General features: G+C 40.8%; 1 long non-coding RNA gene across 1 annotated transcript; it reads right to left on the bottom strand.

Moving 5' to 3' along the window:
* Positions 1–1931: 1931 nt before the first annotated feature.
* LOC131489801 (uncharacterized) lies at positions 1932–4977 on the bottom strand. The gene is made up of 2 exons (XR_009250749.1): positions 4808–4977; positions 1932–2221 (listed from the first exon to the last, which is right to left on the bottom strand). It is a non-coding gene; the product is annotated as an uncharacterized LOC131489801 (long non-coding RNA).
* Positions 4978–20697: the final 15720 nt, after the last annotated feature.

A 20697-nucleotide genomic window follows, 5' to 3' on the forward strand; every position in this document is an offset into this window, starting at 1 on the left:
TTTTCTCATTTAAGAAATAAGGATGTAGCACCACATTCCCAAACGGTCCCTGCCAATAAACAGGACTCTAACAGACCTCAAAGATTGGGGCTGGAGCCCTGCTGGGCTCTGGGTCCGAGTAAACAAGTAACAAATCCGAGTGGGTTTCCTTTGATCCAGTGGGACATTCACACCTGAGTTGGCCTTGACAAGAATGCCCCATTCCACTTAATGCCTCTGCTTTCCACTCCTCATTGGTCACGGGATATATTTGGGGGTGATCATGCTGGTATTGCTTGCTTTACAAGCAATTTATGGGGATCAAATGAGTTAACACCCTTGTAATTTCTTTGAGAAGTGAATGCATCTGAAAGAGTAAGACATCATTAATTTTCCAGTCTTTTTCTTATTGTTTGTTTCTTTATTTTGATAGACAGAGATAGACAGCGAGTGGGAGAAGGGCAGAGAGAGAGGAAGACAGAGAATCCCAAGACAAGAGAATCTGCACCGACAGTGCAGGGCCCCGATGTGGGGCTTGAACTCACAATCCGTGAGCCCAAATCAAGAGTAGGACGCTAAACCACCTGAGTCACCCAGGCAGCCCAATTTTCCTGTCTTAATTCCACTCTTCACACTTGTTATCAACTCCCTGGACTGTGCGGTCCTCAGCACAGACCTGCCTGTGAGGATGGGGAAGGTGAGAAAAAAAGGGAGGTTGTGGGACTCCACTTAGGACTTGCAATACGGCACTCGGACAAATAATTATACCATGCCACAGAGGACTTGTTTTGCCTGTGTTCACTTACTTTGGTTCTCATTATGAAGTTGGAAAGACTTCGGTTTTTGGTGTTGTGGAAATCTTTGTGGGCATGGCCGTGGCCAGGGCAGCCCTCTGCAGTGGCTGTCGCATCCTGACTTCATTCCTCCTTCTGGCTTTGATTTTCCCTTCACCTTCAGCTCCTCAACGTTCAGATTTCCAGGCAAATCACTTTGGGCATGGCATCCTTTGGGATCCCGAGGAGCAACTTCATAAAATAGGAAGAGGTGACATTCTTACAATCATCATTTGCACGTTGTGGCATGGTCGCACTGAGAGTAGACGACAGGTTTTGTGGATGGAAAAATATTGACTGACCTATGTCAACTGATTATTTGGCAAAAAAAAAACAACCTTACAGGTTTATGGTAGTAAACTTGACACACAATAAGCTGTACTTGTTTAAAGTGTACCATTTGATGTCATTATCTACCGATTTTATGATCTTTATCATTACAGAGTCTATTTCTATTGACCGATTATTTTCTTTGTTATGGGTTGTTTTTTCCTGCTTCTTTGCATAGCTGGTAATTTCTGAATGAATGCCCAACATCTGTTGATTATCAGAATTTTCAGTGTTTCTGGAACTATGGGTAAGTGACTTTGTGGAACACAGTTAAGTTCCTTGGGAACAGCTTGATTCTTGTCAAGCTTGTTCTTAAATTTTGTTCAGCAATATCAGTGCAACCTTCAGCATAGGACCTATTTGGTCTCATAACTGAGGCAACATCCTTCTGAGTTCTCATCTTTTTGCCCTATGGCTTGCAAGGTTTGTCTCCGTCTGGCTGGTGGGAAACTAACATTATCCCTGGCCATGTGTGAGCTCCAGGAATGATTTCATTTGCCTTTTGTGATATTTCTTTTCCAGGCCTTTGATAATTTCCTCATGCACATGTCTTTTCAGGCAAGAGGTTAATTCTGATTCCAGTTGCTTCATCATTGTCAGAGCTTATGCCAGATGATTCTTATCACGGGAGAGAAACTGTTCCCTGCCCCCAAGCCCATATGGCAGACCTGGATGGAAAGGCATTGGTGATACCAGGAAAGATGATGGGGAAAAGGAATTAAAATTGAGAAGTAGGAGAGAAAATGAGTGTGTTTTAGGATGGTTGTAAAGACAACCTAGGACCTTAAAAACTTTCCAAAAGACTTTATGTCCCGATAACAAGTAAAAAATTCTTAACACTGGTTGGCTCTATCCCAGCTACCTTAGTTCAAACATTAACATTTCTTACAGCAATTCCGTTGCAATATATGGTGTTATATGAGTGTATCTTGAATTCCATCTCCACTGGTTTCTCATGGTCAGTGAAGTCTCAAGAACAGCATTAGTGGTAGAGCTCCAGAAAATGTAGTCATAGGAATTATCTCCATGTTTTGGTTATGTTTCCCGTAGCAACAAGATCATACATGAAACTGTGTTATCTGTAAAGAGATATTGAAGAGATTATTTAAAAGGTGTGGACCTGATGTAAGACCAGCACAGTACCCCAAGACTACTAACAGAACTTGGGGTTAAGGGATTTTTAGTGAAGCCCATAGAAAAAAGGAGATTGTTTTTTAAAAACAGTCATTGTTGGTCAAGGGATAGAATCATCCTTGATGACACCATTGACAAAGAGCCAGGAAAATAGACACCCAACTTCACACTGACTTTCCCAAAATGCCCTGCAACTGCTCTCCGTTGGCCAACCGAAATTGGGATCCTATTGGCCAAAACAATTATCTGAGTTCATAGATGTTGTCCATACATTTCAGCCATCCACGAAATGCAGCAGGGTATAAAAGAGTGACTCTTGGAAGGCAATCAGGATCTTGGAAGTCAAACAGGGTATCTATCATACTCATTGTAAATTTAAAGAGAATTTTTTAAAATAATTTATTTATTTTTGAAAGAGAGAAAGAGAGAGAGAGAGAGCATGAGCAAGGGAGGGGCAGAGAGAGAGAGAGAGAAAGAGACAGAGAGACTCCAAAGCAGGATCCTCACTGGCAGTGCAAAGCTCAATGAGGGACGTGAACCCAACAGTGAGTCCTGACCCCGGCCAAAGTGGGAAGCTCAACCGACTGAGTCACCCACGCGCCCCTATCATATTTATTTTAAAAACTCACATATGGTCTTTACAGAAATTTTAGAAAGTTACAAAAGAGTCCAAGGACAAAAGACCAAAATTTCCAGAGATTACCATTTTGATATAGGTCACTCCAGTCTTTCCCCTCCCTCCTCTCTACCTTCATAAATCTGGAACACACTGAAAACTGACACATACGTAGATCATCCATACATATGCATATCACATCTGCCTGTATAGATCATTCATATAAACATACCACCTACATACTAATTTTACCAAGTTCTAAGCAATTTAACATATTTACTATATTTTGCTAATTATATATATATGTTATGTGTGTGTGTATATATATATACATAGACAGAGAGAGAGTGAAAGACTGTTTTTTATGTTGCTTATTCCCTTAGCCATATATTATGTTTTTCCTATAAAGAAAAAAGTTTTTACCTTTGCTTTAACCCTGAGCCATATACCATGGGAAACCATCAGATCGGAACTTAAGACTTTGCTTAACCTGTGATAATGTGTCATATTTTAAAGATATTATTAAAGATCCAGTTAAAATAGAAAATTAAGTGATAGAGTTTCCTAAATATCACATTTCCCCTCCTTTTCTATGCCATCAAAGTTAAACTGGCTCAAAACATTATTCTGACACTTTTCAGATAAAGCCACCAAGAAAAGAAAGAAAATCTCCTAGTTTTATTTAAGCATTTGTTTGTAATAGAACAATTGTTAAAAATTACATCAGATTAAAAAAATGTTTCCTAAAAATACATATTTTAAGTTTATTTATTTATTTTTGAGAGAGAGAGAGCACACCAATAAGCAGGGTAGGGGCAGAGAGGGAGGGAGAGAGAGAGAATCCAAAGCAGGCTGTTGGCCCAGAGCGTAATGTGGGGCTCAAACCCATGAACCATGAGATCATGGCCTGAGCTGAAGTCGGACATTTGACTGAGCCACCCAGGTGCCCATACATCAGATTTTTTAAAAGCAAGTAGTAGACATTCATTCAATCAAGAAAGCAGTTGAAAAAAAATCCTCATTTTAATGAGAAACATTTCAACCCTCCACAGCTCCATGTGGCTGTATGGCAAATAGTGAAATGCAATGATTTTGTTGGTGCTTTACCTATTGTCTATACTAAACCACTGCTTATTTCACCTTTTATATCCTCCTGACTGACTCACTAAGATTCCTTGAGAAAAGCAGTGCTAATGTAGTACAGGAAGTAAGCTCATTATTTGCCCAAAGAGAAATCTATACCCATGTGTATAGGAAAGATCTATCTATAATCAAGTTTAATGTACTGCATTATTTTCCACTTTCTTAAACTCAAATATTTATTTTATCCCATTTAAACACTTTTTAAAAATGTTTATTTAGTTTTAAGAGAGAGAGAGAGAGCACGAGCAAGCAGGGGAGAGGCAGAGAAAGAGGGAGAATCTCAAACAGGTGTCTATTTTGAGCCTGAGGCAGGGTTCGAACCCACGAACTGTGAGATCACGACCTGAGCTGAAGTCAGAGGTCCAACTGACTGGGCCATCCAGGCGCCCCAAGAGTATTTACTTTTTTAAAAAAAATGTTTATTTAATTTTGGGAGAGAGAATGGGCGGAGGGGAGAGGCAGAGAGAGAGAGGGAGACACAGAATCCCAAGCAGGCTCCAGGCTCTGAGCTGTCAGCACAGAGCCTGATGCGAGGCTTGAACCCACAAACCGGGGGATCATGACTGAGTGTAAGTTGGATGCTTAACCCACTCAGCCACCCAGGCGCCCCTATCCTGTTTAGAATGCTCTCATCTTGCCTCTTCCCCTTAGCATTTTCTAAGACATAAAAAGAAATGGAGAAACGTAGTTTGATTTTCATGGTGATATTGTCATTGCCCCTTCTCCCAAAATAAAATAAAGCGAACCCATAGAATCATTAGGATGCACTCACATTTGACATGAATTCTCAGCAAGTCTTCAATTCTCCCCCTCCTGTTTTATGATAGGTTTGGTAATGTTGCAGATAATCTTTTCCAGCAGCTGCATGATTCATACTGTCTTTTTTCTGCTTTCACACCAGGGATAATAGTGAGCTGAAGAAACTCCAATCTCTGTTCAGGAAAGTGGCCATGGTGACGTTTGAATTTCTATTTCATTGCTTAGCACACAGAGCTATGGAGGGTTCTCACTGTGAGTAGGGCTGAGTGCCAGAGTTTTCCCTGAATTTTAAGATTTCCTTCGTTTTTGGCTTTCACCTCCACGTCCCCTGGGGACACAGAAAATCATAGGTTCTTGAAAAATAGGGTTTTATTTTATAAACAGTGGGGTTTTTCTGATCATTTTGTACCAAAGTGGACAAAACTGCTGAAGTCTCTGGGAGAAAAGCAAATACAAAAAGTTCAAAAGTTTGCTGTTTCTAATGAATGTTTTACAAATTGTCCTTTTCCTGCCTTGAGTGACTCAACTGTTATCAATTTTTATGCGGTGCAGATTTTTCAAAACAGCCATCAGGAGCCATTCCTTATTTTCTCTTAATGTACCCGGTCCTAGGAAACAAACTGCACTGTCGTATGGAGTCAGTTACTGTCTGTCATAAATCTTGTCAACGTGTGAAACAACATGGTCAAGGAGGGAAGATTGAACACCGTTATTAAAATACCTGGCTGAAAGAAATGTGCTAAGAGCTTCACGGTTGTTAGTGCTAAATTTTAAATGTGATGGTTTTGAAAAAAAAATTAATTGGGAATAAATGTGGGCATCAGGGATATAGAATTAATGGCCTGTAGAAGGTGGATGCCTTTGGAAATATTTTCCTCCAATCACATGCTCACTTTAGGGAAAGATTCGACCTGTGTAGGATTTTGAAGATTCAGGTCAACAAAAGAGCGATGCCATATTTATCCCCCTGCCCCCCCAAAATAGAAGGGGCATAAAATAAAAATGTTTTTCAATGATACTTTTCTTTTGTGGGTCTGATCAGTTGTGGTAAATGTTCTACCTCTTGCACCTGTTGGTCATAATTCATCATTTATGATGGGATCCTACTGAGTTTTACGTGCAGCTTCATTTTTGGTTGGCCAGCATGTGTTTGTACAGTTCCTAAGGCAGTGAACAATGATGTCTTCTTTGGCCAGTCAAATTCTTACTGACTATGTCCAAAGTGAGTCAGTCAACGAATAGCCCTGGTTCTGGGATCCTGCTTAGAACAAAACATACAAAATCTCTATTCTTATAGTATTAACATTCAGGTATGTATAAAAATAAGTATTTTTCAGGTTCTTGTAGACCCTCCACCAAGCAAGCTCCATGACTATCTGTCTTGTTGCTTTTGACATCCTCTTAACCTGGGATGGCACCCAGTGCAGAGATGTTCAATACATTTTCCACTTAACAAGGAATAAGATCTAGTTTTAAGGAGATTCATCTGTCTCTTTCCACCTCATCAGTAGCTATTTTGAAACTGAGTGAAGAAAGTATGATTTGACTATGTTGCCACACAGTTCTTTATGGGTGTACTCAAAATTAATTCAAATCTTAGCGTTAGTCAAGCTTCCCATCTGTTCTGGGATGTGGATACCCTAAAAACCTGCTCCGAACCTGGTCCCTCACTCAGACTCTGAACGCCATCCTGGCGCCAGCGACTCTGGTAGCAAGGTCACTTCCTGGAATATAACATCTACTTGGGCATCGGCATGCTACCTGCCCCTGGATCTCCTGGATTCCCCACCTGCGGTCACAGATCTGTTTGGGGAAAATTGTGTTCCCAGGGTTGAAAAACCTGGTGTTTTCATAGCAGTATGATAACAGACTGGATACTAGATTGTCTGCCACCTCGGCTTCCTGGGCCTCTCTGTCTCTATGGTTGTACATCCACACTGTGGTCCCACCCAACCTACGTCTTTCTTCCCTCCTTCCTTCCCTCCTTCCTTTCTTTCTTTCTTTCTTTCTCTTTCTTTCTTTCTTTCTTTCTTCCTTCTTTCTTCCTTTCTTTTCTTTCTCTCTCTCTCTCTTCTTTCTCTCTCTCTCTTTCTTTCTTTTTAAATATTTGTTTATTTTTGAGAAAGGGTGAGATGGAGCATGAGTGTGGGAGGGGCAGAGAGAGAGGGAGACACAGAATCGGAAGCAGGCTCCAGGCTCTGAGCTCTCAGCACAGAGCCCGACGCGGCGCTCAAACTCACGAACCGTGAGATCATGACCTGAGCCAAAGTTGGACACTTAACTGACTGAGCCACCCAGGTGCCCCCAACCTACATCTTTCTAATTCAGTAAATAGGACCAGATGGGACAACCAGACGGTTGAGTATACAGAGTCCCTTCCATATGCCTCTCCAGAAGCTTCACCTTTTTGCCTCTGCTCAGTGCCCTGGGAGGCTGACCAGTGCAGACTGTGCAAAGGGCTCCTGTCCCTGAATGCCAAGGATATCTGGACCCAAGGGTCTTCATTGCCCAGCTCCTGTCCCTGGCCCATTGCTCAGCTAATTCCCTACAACTGTCTTGCTCTGATTACTTCTGTTCTGCAGGTCTGTCTCTCTCTTTCCCAGGACCACCCCCTCTCTTTGCTTTCCTTAGTGTTATTAGCCCCTGGCTTTGGCACTCTGCCTTTTGGCTTCCTGGACATTTATAAACAGAACCTGCATTAAGCCCCCTCTTCATCACCAAGTGGGAGTGTGCGTCTACCTCTTGCCATGGCCCTGGCTGGTACACTGAGGATACCTGTGCAGAGCCCTCAAGATAAAACTGATCTGACTTCGGAAAGCCAGGGTGCCAGGACACTTACGGCAGCTGGGATCTCTGACGGCATCCCTTGAGGCTGGCCTTCCTTTCCTCCTACTGGTCTTGGTCTGCCAACGATTATTCGTCATCTCATTCACAGGTAAGTACAGATACAGTCTTTCTTTTTCTGCCATCTACCAGTTTTATCCATCCACAGGAAACAGGAGCCCAGTGCTTGTGTCTATGGTTGAACAGGAAAGATGAATCCCGTCCCACCCCCTCCCTCCCTCCCCCTCTCCCTTCCCTCCTTTCTCGGCCTTAGAATTCTGACTTGCCTTCCCTCATAAATGACAATGAATGAAGTACCCCAGCTCAGAATATCCAAGTTTCTTATTGGTCCTGCAATGCACTAATAAGCTGTAATTAACCAGAATGATTGTCATAACAATAAAACAAAATCTTAATTTCCTTGTTATGAGAAGAATTTCCTCTCATTGCCTCACCACAACGTTTCTTTATTTCAATTAACTGTACAAAAAGAAAGAAACAAGTTAATGGGCCAGAAATGGGCCTGCCCCAGAGTGGTGATAAATACTAGAAAGCTAATCAAGAGAAGTGGCCTTTCCAAAAAGAGCTATAGTCTCCTAAAAGAAATTTGTTTTTAACTTTTGATTGTAATTCAAATGGTCTTGAGACAGTGATATTTTATTTTATTTTATTAAAACAATTTTTTTTAACATTTATTTATTATTGAGAAACAGAGAGAGACAGAGCATGAGTATGGGAGGGGCACAGAATCTGAAGCAGGCTCCAGGCTCTGAGCTGTCAGCACAGAGCCTGGCATGGGGCTCCAACTCATAAAACCGCGAGATCATGACCTAAGCCGAAGTCAGATGCTTAACCGACCGAGCCACTCAGGCGCCCCTAAAAGTGAGCCCAGTGGACAATGATATTTTAAAAGGATGTTTGTTTTGTTTGTCTGAGTAACTGTAACATTTGGTTATGGTTTCAGAACATCCATCCTGGAATTTACTTACACAAGATTACAAATTCATTATTTTCCATCAACTTCTCCCCAAAGCTCTGACTTCCCTTATTCCGTTTTATAGATACTCTTTCTCATTCCCTTTAGAGCAACAACCCCTGCATCAAGCTGGTGGCTCCCTCAACCTGAGACTCTGTGTCTCTCATCTCTATTCCCACTGTCTGACTCTATGCCCCGCGTAGCAGGTGTTTCTGTTTCTCAGAAGGTCAGCCTGCTCTTCCAGACCCAGAGCAGCATAAAGGTGCCGCCCTGTGGTGCTCCCCTGACTTAGCGCTATGGGCTCAAGGCGTGCAGCCTCAGTTTCCCATCGCACACATGGTTGGAGAGCTCTGGTGCCCTTGCTTATCTTCTGAAGACGGATATATCTAAAAATAGCTCGAGTCCACAAACCATCTATTTAGCAAGGCCGATGGAGTTTTCCGAATAAGAAAAAAATAGTTTTCTTTCATTCGAGAACTTGACTGTTTGGACTGGCCTGGGGAGCAGCTACCCTGCAGCCCCGTCTGATGCTTGGATATTCTGGAAATGAGCCTCGGGTTTAACTACACCAAGAGGGAGCCTCACAGGGTTGCTAGTAGCACCGAACGAGACACGGGGAAGTTTCTGCCTGGTGTAGAAGTTACAGCATTTCCAAGTTACTCCGTGAGCTTTGGGGGGAAGCTTCGAAGTCTCCAATGCTGCCTCATTGATTCCAGGTTGGAAAACAGACAAAGGGGTTTCTGTGTGTTAGTTACTGCCTTCTGCATCTAAATCCTGCCTGCGTAGTAACAGGATGTTAGAGGGTTTTTCCTCAGGGTTCGCTGGCAGCTTGTCACCGTGTTCAGGTGAAGTTATCATTTCGTAAGTCATGTTGTAGGATTTTAGCCCTTGAGCACGTTGCAAAGACGGCCCTTTCTTCCCCGTGCGTTTTGGTGGGAGGCTTCCCCCTCCTGAAAGTGGCCTGGCAGTGGCATTACCTGTGTGCCCGCGTGCACGTATTTGGGGAGGACCTTCGGAGAAGCCTGTCACCGTCGGCCTGGCCACCTGCGGCAGCAAACCCAGCATGGCCTGCTTGGCTCAGTCTCTGCGGCATCGCGGCGGCTCTCCCTGCAGCTTTCTGGGTGATGGACCTCCTGGCTGCATCTTATTGATCAGAGGACAGCTAGGCCCCGGGGAGGTGGCCGGTCCATCAGACCACCTGAAGTCAGCTAAGCTGGGATTGATGTTTCCTAGGCGCTGAGGCTCCGGGGGGTGCGTGAGCAACTCTAGCTTGTTGCATCCTTAAAACCCTCTGGAGGGGTGGCTGGACCACAGATGAGGTGGGGCTCCTTGGAGTTAATCACTTGCCGGAGCCCTCCCACCGGGCAGTGGTGGGGTCCGGGTCCGGACCCGGACGTCGGGTTCTGAAGCCGCCACAGCGCGGGAACCGTGTTGTCTCCCTTCTCTGGACGGTGTTCGTGTGTCCTCCCTTGTCCTCCTGATCTGCTCTCCACCATCCTCCTAGTCCTCTGCTCCAGGAGCGTTCTGGACGCACTACTGCCACGCGTTCTCTTGACTTCTGACTCCCTTTTGGGCTTGGCCTGGGAAACCCTGGCGGGAGATGAGAGGGTGGGAGGAGAACCCGGCCTGGCGTGAGTTTCCAGGCTCGGGTTCCTCTGGCTGCTTCTCTGCGTCCAAGCTTCCAGCTCCCTTTACAGCCCTCTTTGTTCCCAAGTTCTGGCAACTGGCTCCTCCCTTCCCGATCCAGGCCCCTCTGTTAGTCCTGGGGTCCTTTAGGGCACCTAGGGTTTCTGTGTTCTCTTCCCACACCTTCGTAAATAATCCCTCACCAAACCCCTCCCAAACTGCTCTGTTTGTGCCCTTTGTTTCCTGCCGGGCGTCAGCACAGACATGCCTTCGCTGTGTCATCATTCACTTAAATGATGTCCTCAGGTCTCATGGAGTATTGATACCAAAAGTATGCATTTCAGAGGGTCTCAGCAGTCTTCCGGGGATCTCCAGTTAAATGTCTCCAGCATGACGTTCGTGTACATCCTGTTTCCAAGGTACCAAGGGACCCAAATTACCATATTCTCTCTACAGGGCACCAGCCGATAAATATCTGGTTCAGCTAATTTATAGGCGCCAAAAACTGTATTTCACAAATGCATTTATTGGAACTTTTCTTTTGTCCAAAAAATAGAACCATGCTAACCCAATGAGCTTTAGGCTGGCTTCAGGGCAAAAGCAAACATCCGTTCTCAGGCACCTGCTAACGGCTCCCTCTTCTGTGATACCTTCATCCTATTTCTAGCCATTTGGTTCCTTTTGCAATCTACCTTCACTTTCTTTCATAAGATAATGAGCACCTTCCCAAAGAAGACAAGGGTTAATCCCATCCTGCCTGCCTCAGATTCTTTTTTCACTGAAGACAATAGTTTTTGTTTGTTTGTTTGTTTGTTTGTTTCCCTCTACTTCAGCTGTCAGAGCAGATGTGACAATTTGAAGAAGGATCAATAATGGCCTTCATGGTCAGAAACTTTAACTCCTACTCTTTGAGCTCCCTGCTCAGCCTTTTGGGGCTTCGAGGTGATGTGGAACAATTGGACTGACAGAATTGGTCATGAGAATCAACTAAAACAACACAACTTGGTTTTTACCACCCCCCCCCCCCCCCCACTGCACAGAGATTAATGGCTGAAATGAAAGCTTCACCAGGAACCAAACCCACTAGAGTGCAGGGCTCTTGTTTCAAGGAGTGTGCTTTGTGACAGCATCGCTTGGCTGCTCTTAAGTTCCTGCTCCTCTTCCCACCACAACCCCCACCTCCAAGTCCCCCCTCCCCGAATGGCCACATTAGTCTCTCCTATCAAACAGGATTTGGTGCTAACATAGAAGTTGTGATGTTGGGGAGGCATTTCTTAGGCTCATTCAAAGGGGCTCCAAAAATTCAGGTACGCCTGCAGTTTGGGGAATGAAATCTCCGTCCACTGAACTACTGAGAAGTCGTGCTTCAAAGCTTCTTAAGTAAATGCTCAGCCTCATGTCAAAAAGAAACCATTCCAGCTATTGTGAATTCAAAATGGTGATTATGGTTTGTTTTTTTTTTTTTTAATTTCTCAGAAATACACCATTTGATGGTTCCCACATTGCTAGGGTAAGAAGGGGGCAGAAGTCAAAACTTTCTTTGTTATGTGACACATGGAGCTCCATCCCCTACTGAATTATTCCATAACCAGTTTGGGTCTCTGTACATGCAGTATCTCTACGAACGTTAGAATTGAAAGGAAACTGAGGTTTGGAAAACCCAGGGTCTAATCCTGCGTCTCGATATCAGCAGACATGTGAGCTGGACAACTCTTTTGCTTTTCTTCCCTGGATGTAAAGGCCAGACAGTTTTAGTGGTTTTCCAAATTTGTAGTGAAAAACATCTTCAAAAAACATTCATGGATGCCAGATACGTACGGCCAATATAACTGGGGTTAACAGAATCGTGAACCAAGAGTACATTACACTTCCCTAATCTGCTTCCCACCGCTGCTCCTACCACATCGCCGGAAAGTCCGAGGGTCCCTGGACCAGAGGCTGTGGCCTCCCATGACTCTTATATTCCGTGTTGTTAGATGTCCTTCATTTTCTGTTGAAGTTACCTATCTCACGTTTAGTAGACAAATCATATTTAATAAATAACACGCAGCATATCCTTCAGGAGGATGGGGAATTGTGGAATGATGTTGGGAGAATAATCAGGAGTAGCTATATCCAAGTGAAACTAAGAGCTTTGTGGAGAGATAACAGTTCAGGATCGCCTGTGCTATGCTGTTGCTTCATTACAGACCAGAATGTCGTCAGAAAGGTTGGAGGAGGGAACATTTATATATCATCTCTCTTATTTTTTTAAAGTTTATTTATTTATTTTGAGAGACAGAAATGGGAGAGGGGCAGAGAGAGAGAGAGGTAGAGAGAGAGAATTCCAAGCAGGCTCTGCACTGTCAGCACAGAGCCCAATGTGGGGCTTGATCTCAAAACCGTGAGATCGTGACCTGAGCCGAAATCAAGAGATGGGCACTTAACTGACTGAGCCACCCAGGTGTCCCTCATCTTTCTTAATGTTCACAGCAATCTCCTGCATGAATAGCATGGTTTCTTTTCCACATGGGTAAATTGAGGCTCAAAGAATTTGGCAACTTGTCCACAGTCAAGCATCCAGTTAAGAGACAGTTAGGAATCCTCCCAGATGTCCTCACTCTAAACTCTGGGCTCTTGGATTATTCTCTACAGTGATTGTGAAAAGTGAGCCTTTGGAGGGAAATTGAGTGAACTTTCCAGATTGATGAATGAGCTGTGCTGGGATTAACCACCAGGCTCAATTTTGTGGTCTTTCCTTTGAAGGGTGTTATTGATTAGTCACTTGCTACTACTTACTTTTAAATATATGGCTTGTATTTTCCTATCAAATAAAGTGACCCAGCTGGTAAGGGTCAAACCATCACCCAAGTTATTCTTCCTGTTACAGTTTAAAGGAGAATAAAGAGCTCTCTGTGTTCAACAAAAATATCTTCAAGGCAAAGGTGGATTGGGGGAGGGTGGTCTGGATGCGATAGTATTTATCTTATGGAAGAAGAAAAAATTTTCTTTATTTTTTCATTGTTCTTTCTCTTTTTCTGTCTACTGCTTTATATTACATTTGACATATGTATGAAGGAGAGAACTATATTGAGTAACTTTGATCTTGGGGATGAATGATTTTTAAGTTACAACCTATGTTGATGGAGCGAAGTCCTTCTTAGATACTATAATGACCCAAAGCAGGAATAACTCAGAACAAAACTTTTTTTTCTTCAACATTGTACCCAATGGCACTGGAAAACACAGAAAAATCAGATATTTTTGCCAGTCTTTCATATCAGAGATCAAAATCTACTTCTTAGTTGAGGTTCTTATAAGCAAATGAGAGCATCCAAAGTCAACCAGCATGGTGAGCCATTTTCAAAGTGCAGACTAGTAACACTGCATCAGACTTAAGTGAGCTGCTTGGTAGACACTTAGATTTGTGTGCCCTGGACGGACCTAAGAAATTAGCTTTGGGGGCCGAGAGTTGGGTGGAATGAACATCCTAACTGAGCCCCCTGGTTGATTCATGCGCCCCCCAAATGTTGAGAAACAGTCCTGGTGTGGAAGCTAGGCAAAACTGGCTGCCTGTCCTCATTCCATTGGTTAGTATCTGCGTGATTTTTGGAAATCTTGATACCAACATTGGAGGCCAAGGCGAGAAACTTTGAAAACAAATACTACATGGCTAAGATCTAGAAAAGGTTACTTGTTACTGCTTGAGGATAAGGTTTTGACAACCTCAGCAGTGCCGGGCCCATCATAAACGTTAGCCTATACTCTCACAGTGTGTGCAGAAAAGGCATTTTCTCTTAGAGCTTAAATAAAAGATAGGATAGGACTTTAGGGGGCCTGGTGTAGGGACCACTATGAAGTAGGGATCACAGAGAGGCTGTGAGTGTTAGGAGCAGCCTGATCCCAGGAACTCAATGGGATACCTTGTGTCCAAATATATTTCTCACTTTGTCATGGGGACTGCAATTTTTCATTGAGATTCATTGCAGTAGGCATAAAATGAGTTGTTCTCAGAAGGGTAAGACTTCCTGAAGCCTATTCACACTGATCCAGAGCAGAGGGGAAACCCTGGAATGGATGGGTTGGGAGGAAGTAGGGCACAGGATAGGGCAAAGCATGGAATTTACCTCTCAGGTTTTGTTTGGACCTGGCTACATTTTATTTGTTAAATTTGATCTTTCCAGAATAAACTGGATAGAAAACCAACAGGCAAATTTTAAAAAACACATAAGCAGGGGATTATAATATAAGGCTGAATTTGAGCCACAAGCAAATTAACAAAAATGGAAGTAGGAGAGTTTAACACATTTTTCTCAGCCCTTGATGATCAAATATTTAGTAAATGCATATATGGAATATTTGAGCGAAATAATTGAATAATATGTTATCGTTGAATAATACTGAATATTGAAAAATCCAACATTGAAATATTGAAAGACATTGAATGATGTGTTATCAAATAGACCTAACATACATTGAAATGTATACATTATACACAGACACTGGACTTTCAATTCAAATGTTCATGGGACATTTATACAAGCTCGCAATATATTAGATTACAAAGAAAAATAATATTGCAAGTGAGGAGAGTCAAAATTGTCTATTTTTGGCTATGCGATAATATTATAAATAAGTGCCAACTTTGAAAGTAAAACAATAAAACCTCAACCATTTTGATTTTATAAAAACATCTGGAAAATAACTCTAGAATCAAAGAGAAAGTCAAGCCTGAAATTGCAGAATATTTAGGAAATAACAAAAATGGGAAAACTCCAAATAAAAACCCATGACTTATTGCCAAACTTATACTCAGAGAAAAATAGAATTCAGAATAAAACTTAGGTTGTTAAAAAGTACCAGAAAACAAAGCTAAGAAAAGCAGAAGGAAAAAATTACCTAAGTTAAGATGATATTGTCAGTCAGAAAAAGTAAAAATTTACAGAATTGGTGCATATATCATGGGCTATACCTTCAAGAGGAAAATAAGCAATAATTTAGATAAAACTCAGTAGATAAATAAATCAAGGGATGGGTAAGGAGAAGAGTGTAAGAATGTCAAAATGGAGAAATAATCAGTTATAATAAGACAAAATAATTATAAAAGTGTACTTTACACAAGTCTATCCTAAACAAGATCAAATATAGGATAAAAAAAAAAAGTATAACCACAAAACTGGAAAGAGAGGGGAGAAAGAGAGAGAGAGAGACAGAGACAGAGAGGCCAAAAGGTCTACTCAATCTCATACTCTAAGGAAATTCTTTCAAACTTAAAAAAACCAGATTAATTTTTATGTTATTTCAACTGTTCTAAAGCTTCCTGATTATCCTTACAGTGCCTATATAAAAGCTGTACCAAATCCAGATAAAGGTAGCACACGATATAAAAACTAGATTAGTGTCACTTATAAATATTGATGACAAATAAATAAAATATTAAGAAACGGAATCTGGCAGTACAATGAAGGAATACGTAATAAGGATAGTAATGGATTATAACCCACTGGGGATAAAAGAACGCATGTGTCCATAGGATGGATGGAAGGAAGGAAGGAAGGAAGGAAAGAAGGGAGGGAACTAGGAAGAAGGGAAACTCTTCTCTATACTAAAATACTAACCAATAAATATAAAAATAAATGGCAGACTTTGAAACACTATGTTGCTACCAGCACAATACTATTTGATTCAGGAAAAACTCATAAAGGGATTCTGAAACTCATGGGTAAAATGTAAATGAGAAAAAGATGTTCTACAGTCTTTGAAGTCTACCTCCCTCCACCGGTTATTTATTAATTACAAAGAAGAAAATGGTGATTTAACCTGGCACACATCACCTTATCAAAATGCACATGACCAAAAACGGATGGACTGACACCAGGTGTTTCTTGTGATACACTGAGCAAGACACAACTATTCTATGGCATTCCTGTCTGAAATGCTGGACCTCATCCTTAGGACACAAGAAAAGATCATTTTGAGGGACATCCTATAAAACAATAAAGACGTTGTTCAAAATTTCAGTGTCATGAAGGGAAAACCATCCTGAGGAACTTCTCCATGTTAAAATATACTAAAGGAACAACTGAATTTAATGGGAAAGCTTGGATTGGATCCTAGATCAGAACAATAACAGCTGTAAAAAACATTTGGGGCAATTGGCAAAACTTTAATATAAACCATAGCTTGGGTCATAGCGTTATATCATTGTTAACAATGTCCTAAATTTGATCATTGTACCTGTGGTTGTATAATAGAATGTTCTAGTTTTTACTGCATACATTCTGAAGTGTTTAGAGGAACAGATTAATCATAACTGCAATTTCTTCTCAAATAGGTCAGTAAACATAAACGTATGGGTGCGGGGTAAATATAGCAAGAGGTTAACATTTGATCAATCTAGGTGAAGAATTATAGAAAAATTTATTGTACTGTTCTCACAACTTTAGTAAACTCTTGTGCTTTCTTTTTATAAATAACTGGTAAAAATTTTAAACAGTTTTGAGGAGTACAAAATGGCTCAATGTTAGGAAGTACTGAAATAGTTCCAAAGGGGAGACGCTATGTGTTTATACCTGTAGTTTTCAATGTAACATAACAACAATTTGACAACTATTTCTAATATAGATGCCAAACACCTTTAGTGAAGAAGGTGGAGAGCTTAGAAAGACAAATATATATCTTTATATGGACACACACATACCTGACCATGAGACAACTTTAAGCTTCATAACAGAATGGTAGAAGCATTTCTGTTAGAGAGAGGAAAATAACACCTTTATTCTCAGCACAATTTTATTTATTTTTATTTTTTTAATGTTTATTTGGTTTTGAGAGAGAGGGACAGAGTGAAGCAGGGGAGGTGCAAAGAGAGAGAGGGAGACACAGAATCCGAAGCAGGCTCTAGGCTCTGAGCTGTCAGCACAGATCCCAAAGTAGGGCTCGAACCTACGAACCGCAAGATGGTGACCTGAGCTGAAGTTAGACGCTCAACCGACTGAGCCACCCAGGTACCCTTCAGCACTATTTTAAAATATTGTCCTGGAAGTATTAGATCATACAACCGTAGCACCAAATATAAGTTATAGACATCACATAGAAATAAAACTGTAATTGTAAAAACTAAATTCAGATATTCAGTACTGAATTCAGATATTCAGTGAGATTGTTAGTTATAATTAATATATTAAAAGCAATAGGAACTTTTTATTTGAGCAGGAATAATAAGATATAGTAGAAAGAAATAAACCATTGACAACAGAAATCTCTTTAAAATTATGAAATACTCTTAATAAAATTAGGAAGCATTTTTTGTACCTGTAGAAGAACATAAAGGAAAAATTGAGCAAATTGAGCAATGTACCTGCTTCTTGGATAAAGAAGTCATGTTACTAAAAAGTACTTTTCCTGAAGTTAGTATATTCCAGGGCAACATGAGAAAGAGTCTTTTGCAGGTTGCTCGTAATTGTTGTAAGTTTATCTTGAAAAAACTGAAAGAAAATCTAAAAATAATGAAAATAAAGAAGGTACAAAGCCATATCTGCATTACATATATTTTAAAAGTGCGATAATTAGAACTCTGTATTATCAGTAAGATATTAGTCGTTCCATTTATGGGATAGAGAATCCAGAAATAAAACTAAGGTACCTATGAGATTCAGTATATTATAAACATGACATCTTAAATCAATAAAGGGAGGGGCGCCTGGGTGGCTCAGTCAGTTGAGCATCCGACTTCAGCTCAGGTCATGATCTCTCTGTCTGTGAGTTCAAGCCCCGCGTTGGGTTCTGTGCTGACAGCCCAGTGCCCACTTCGGATTCTGTGTCTCCCTCTCTCTCTGACCCTTCCCCTGCTCATGCTCTGTCCTTCTGTCAAAAATAAATAAAAACATTTAAAAAAAATTTTTTAATCAATAAAGGGAAATGAAATATTTGATCTATGGCACTGGGAAACCTGAGAATTTGTATTTATGAAAACACTACCTCATTCTAATGTAACAATGAATTCCAAATTTTAAAATAAAACATTAGAAAGTGTAGCTAATTAAGTTTATAATCATGTATACATGTATGTGTGTGTCAGTTGCAAAAGAATATTTGTTGTGATGAGAACCTCAGAATGTTGGAAAAATCAGATACCACAAAAATATAAAAGAAATTTACCTCTACAAGAATACAACTCCCTTATGTCAAAAGATACTTCATAGAAACTGAAAGAAAAACTACAAAAGAGGAAAATGGTTTGAACAAAATTGTTGACATATAAGTAGTATTGAAGGACAAAGCGGTATTTTTAAAAAAAGAAAAAATATGCAAAGGATGTACATAGACAATTCATGAAAAAATTACAAATGGCCAACAAGCATATCAAAAGATTGTTAACCTCATCGATACACATTAAAATAGATATTATCGTTCTCCTATGCAATTCACTTTCAAGATAAAAACAAAACACTTAACATTTTAATCCTTTTCACTGAACGTAGGTATTCTTTTGAGTTCAAATCGTACTTTAAGAAATTTGCCCATGTTAACTAACTAGAATTTAATAAAAACTTGAAGAACAAAAATTTGCCCGAATATTTTCATCGCTGTCTTGTTTACACTAGGTGAAAAAAGATGATACTATACCTCTATTTATAGGAAATGGATTAAGTAAATTCCTGCACAATTATTTAATGGACAACAATCCAGTCATGAAGATGATAATGTAGATTACAACTTTTGACATGGAAACGGGATCATGGTATATTGTTCAGTTAAAAACGACATTTTACGACAGCACATATACTACAACTTTATGTAAAATGGTTGATCTATATCTAACGGGGGACAGAGTGTCAGCTTTGCAAGATGGAATTGCTCTGGGCATGGAAGGTGGTGATGGCTGTGCAACAATATAAACGCACTTAACGTCACTGAACTTGACACTTAATAACGGTTAACATGGTATATTTACATGATGTGTTATTTTACCATAATTAAAACAAACAAAAAAGAATCAATTGATCCAAAAGAAAGTTTTCCCCCCAAATCTGTTGAATTTAGCAGGAAGATTTATCAGTTTGTGAAGTGACTCCGAGAGATGGTAAGGTATATGTGGAAAACATGGGAATACCATATTCAGTGGGAAACCTCTTACAAAAGAATATACATCCAGGAAACAGATGGGAAGACAGAGGTTGAGGTTTATCTGATTATATCTAGATTCTAACCGGTGGCAGTAGCCAGTGATGTTAAGTTGGGATATTTTAAAGAATTGGACAGCTTAATTTTTTTAATGTTTATTTATTCTTGAGAGAGAGAGAGAGAGAGAGAGAGAGAGAGAGAGCGTGAGCAAGGGAGGGGCAGAGAGGAAGACACAGAATCCTAAGCAGTCTTCAGGCCCTGTCTGAGCTGTCAACACAGAGCCCAACGTGGGGCTCGAACCCACGAATTCAGAGATCATGACCTGAGCCAAAGTCGGAGGCTTAACTGACTGAGTCACCTAGGTGCTCCTAGAACTGGACAACTTTTAGTAGCATAAGTAATCTTTTTTTTTTTTTTAAGTCGATACATTAAAATGTCCCATGGGAGGGAGAAGGGGAGTGAATAGAGTGAAGTCATTTTGTGAACTGCAACAGATAGAATGCGGGCTTGTTTTTGCTGGGCAAAATGGTAGAGGCTATGTTTCACATGGAGAACAGTGGGAATGGCATCCAACATTCTATTTGAAATAAAAGGCTGTTTTCCTTTGACATGTCAAACAGACAAACAGTGCTTCACAAAACAGGAGTGGGACCATGTTGGTATGAGTTCAACCTTTTAGTTTAGTCTCTAAAAGTGAAAATCAAGATGTGGGTATAGTTTTTCACAACAATTTTTACTCATTCTCATCGCCGCCATGATCAAGACCTATTTCCTCACCATCTAATTTTATATTCGTTCCAATTTAACCAAAATAAATATGAATAGCAGGGCTTTCCATGCCTCCTGGGAATGCTGCGTGGGCGAATCTCAATGAATGCTGACTGCTTTTAAAATAGAACATGCCGTCAAAAGGAGCATGGCTTCCCTTCCAACCCCATGGGCAAGGAACGAATCAAGGAGTACAGCTATCTTAAGGGAGTAATGACTGGGAGAACACATTTGTGTAACACTTTTTTGCAGCTGAAAATAACATACATATGAAGGAGAGAATAAGAAATATCAGGTGTCATAAATTTCCAAACCCCAGGTCGCTTCAAAGAGGATGAGTCAGAGCCACATGGAACAGCGGGGTATTGCATATCTTCACAGGAAAAGTCCACTGACCACAGAGAAGGGAAAGCACAGAGATCCCACAGAGGATTGAATCATATAAAAACTTGCCTTTGTTTTTCATTCCAAAGAATTCCCTATTCACCCAAGGTTAATAGCTATTTTCACATGGCCATCCACTGAAAGGAAAATAAATCTTGCCATGTCCCATCTACTGGAACTTCCATTATCTTAGGTCACTCCATTTGGTCCCGGTAATGATA

The sequence above is a fragment of the Neofelis nebulosa genome, chromosome 11 (assembly GCF_028018385.1).
Source record: "Neofelis nebulosa isolate mNeoNeb1 chromosome 11, mNeoNeb1.pri, whole genome shotgun sequence".
NCBI lineage: Eukaryota > Metazoa > Chordata > Mammalia > Carnivora > Felidae > Neofelis > Neofelis nebulosa.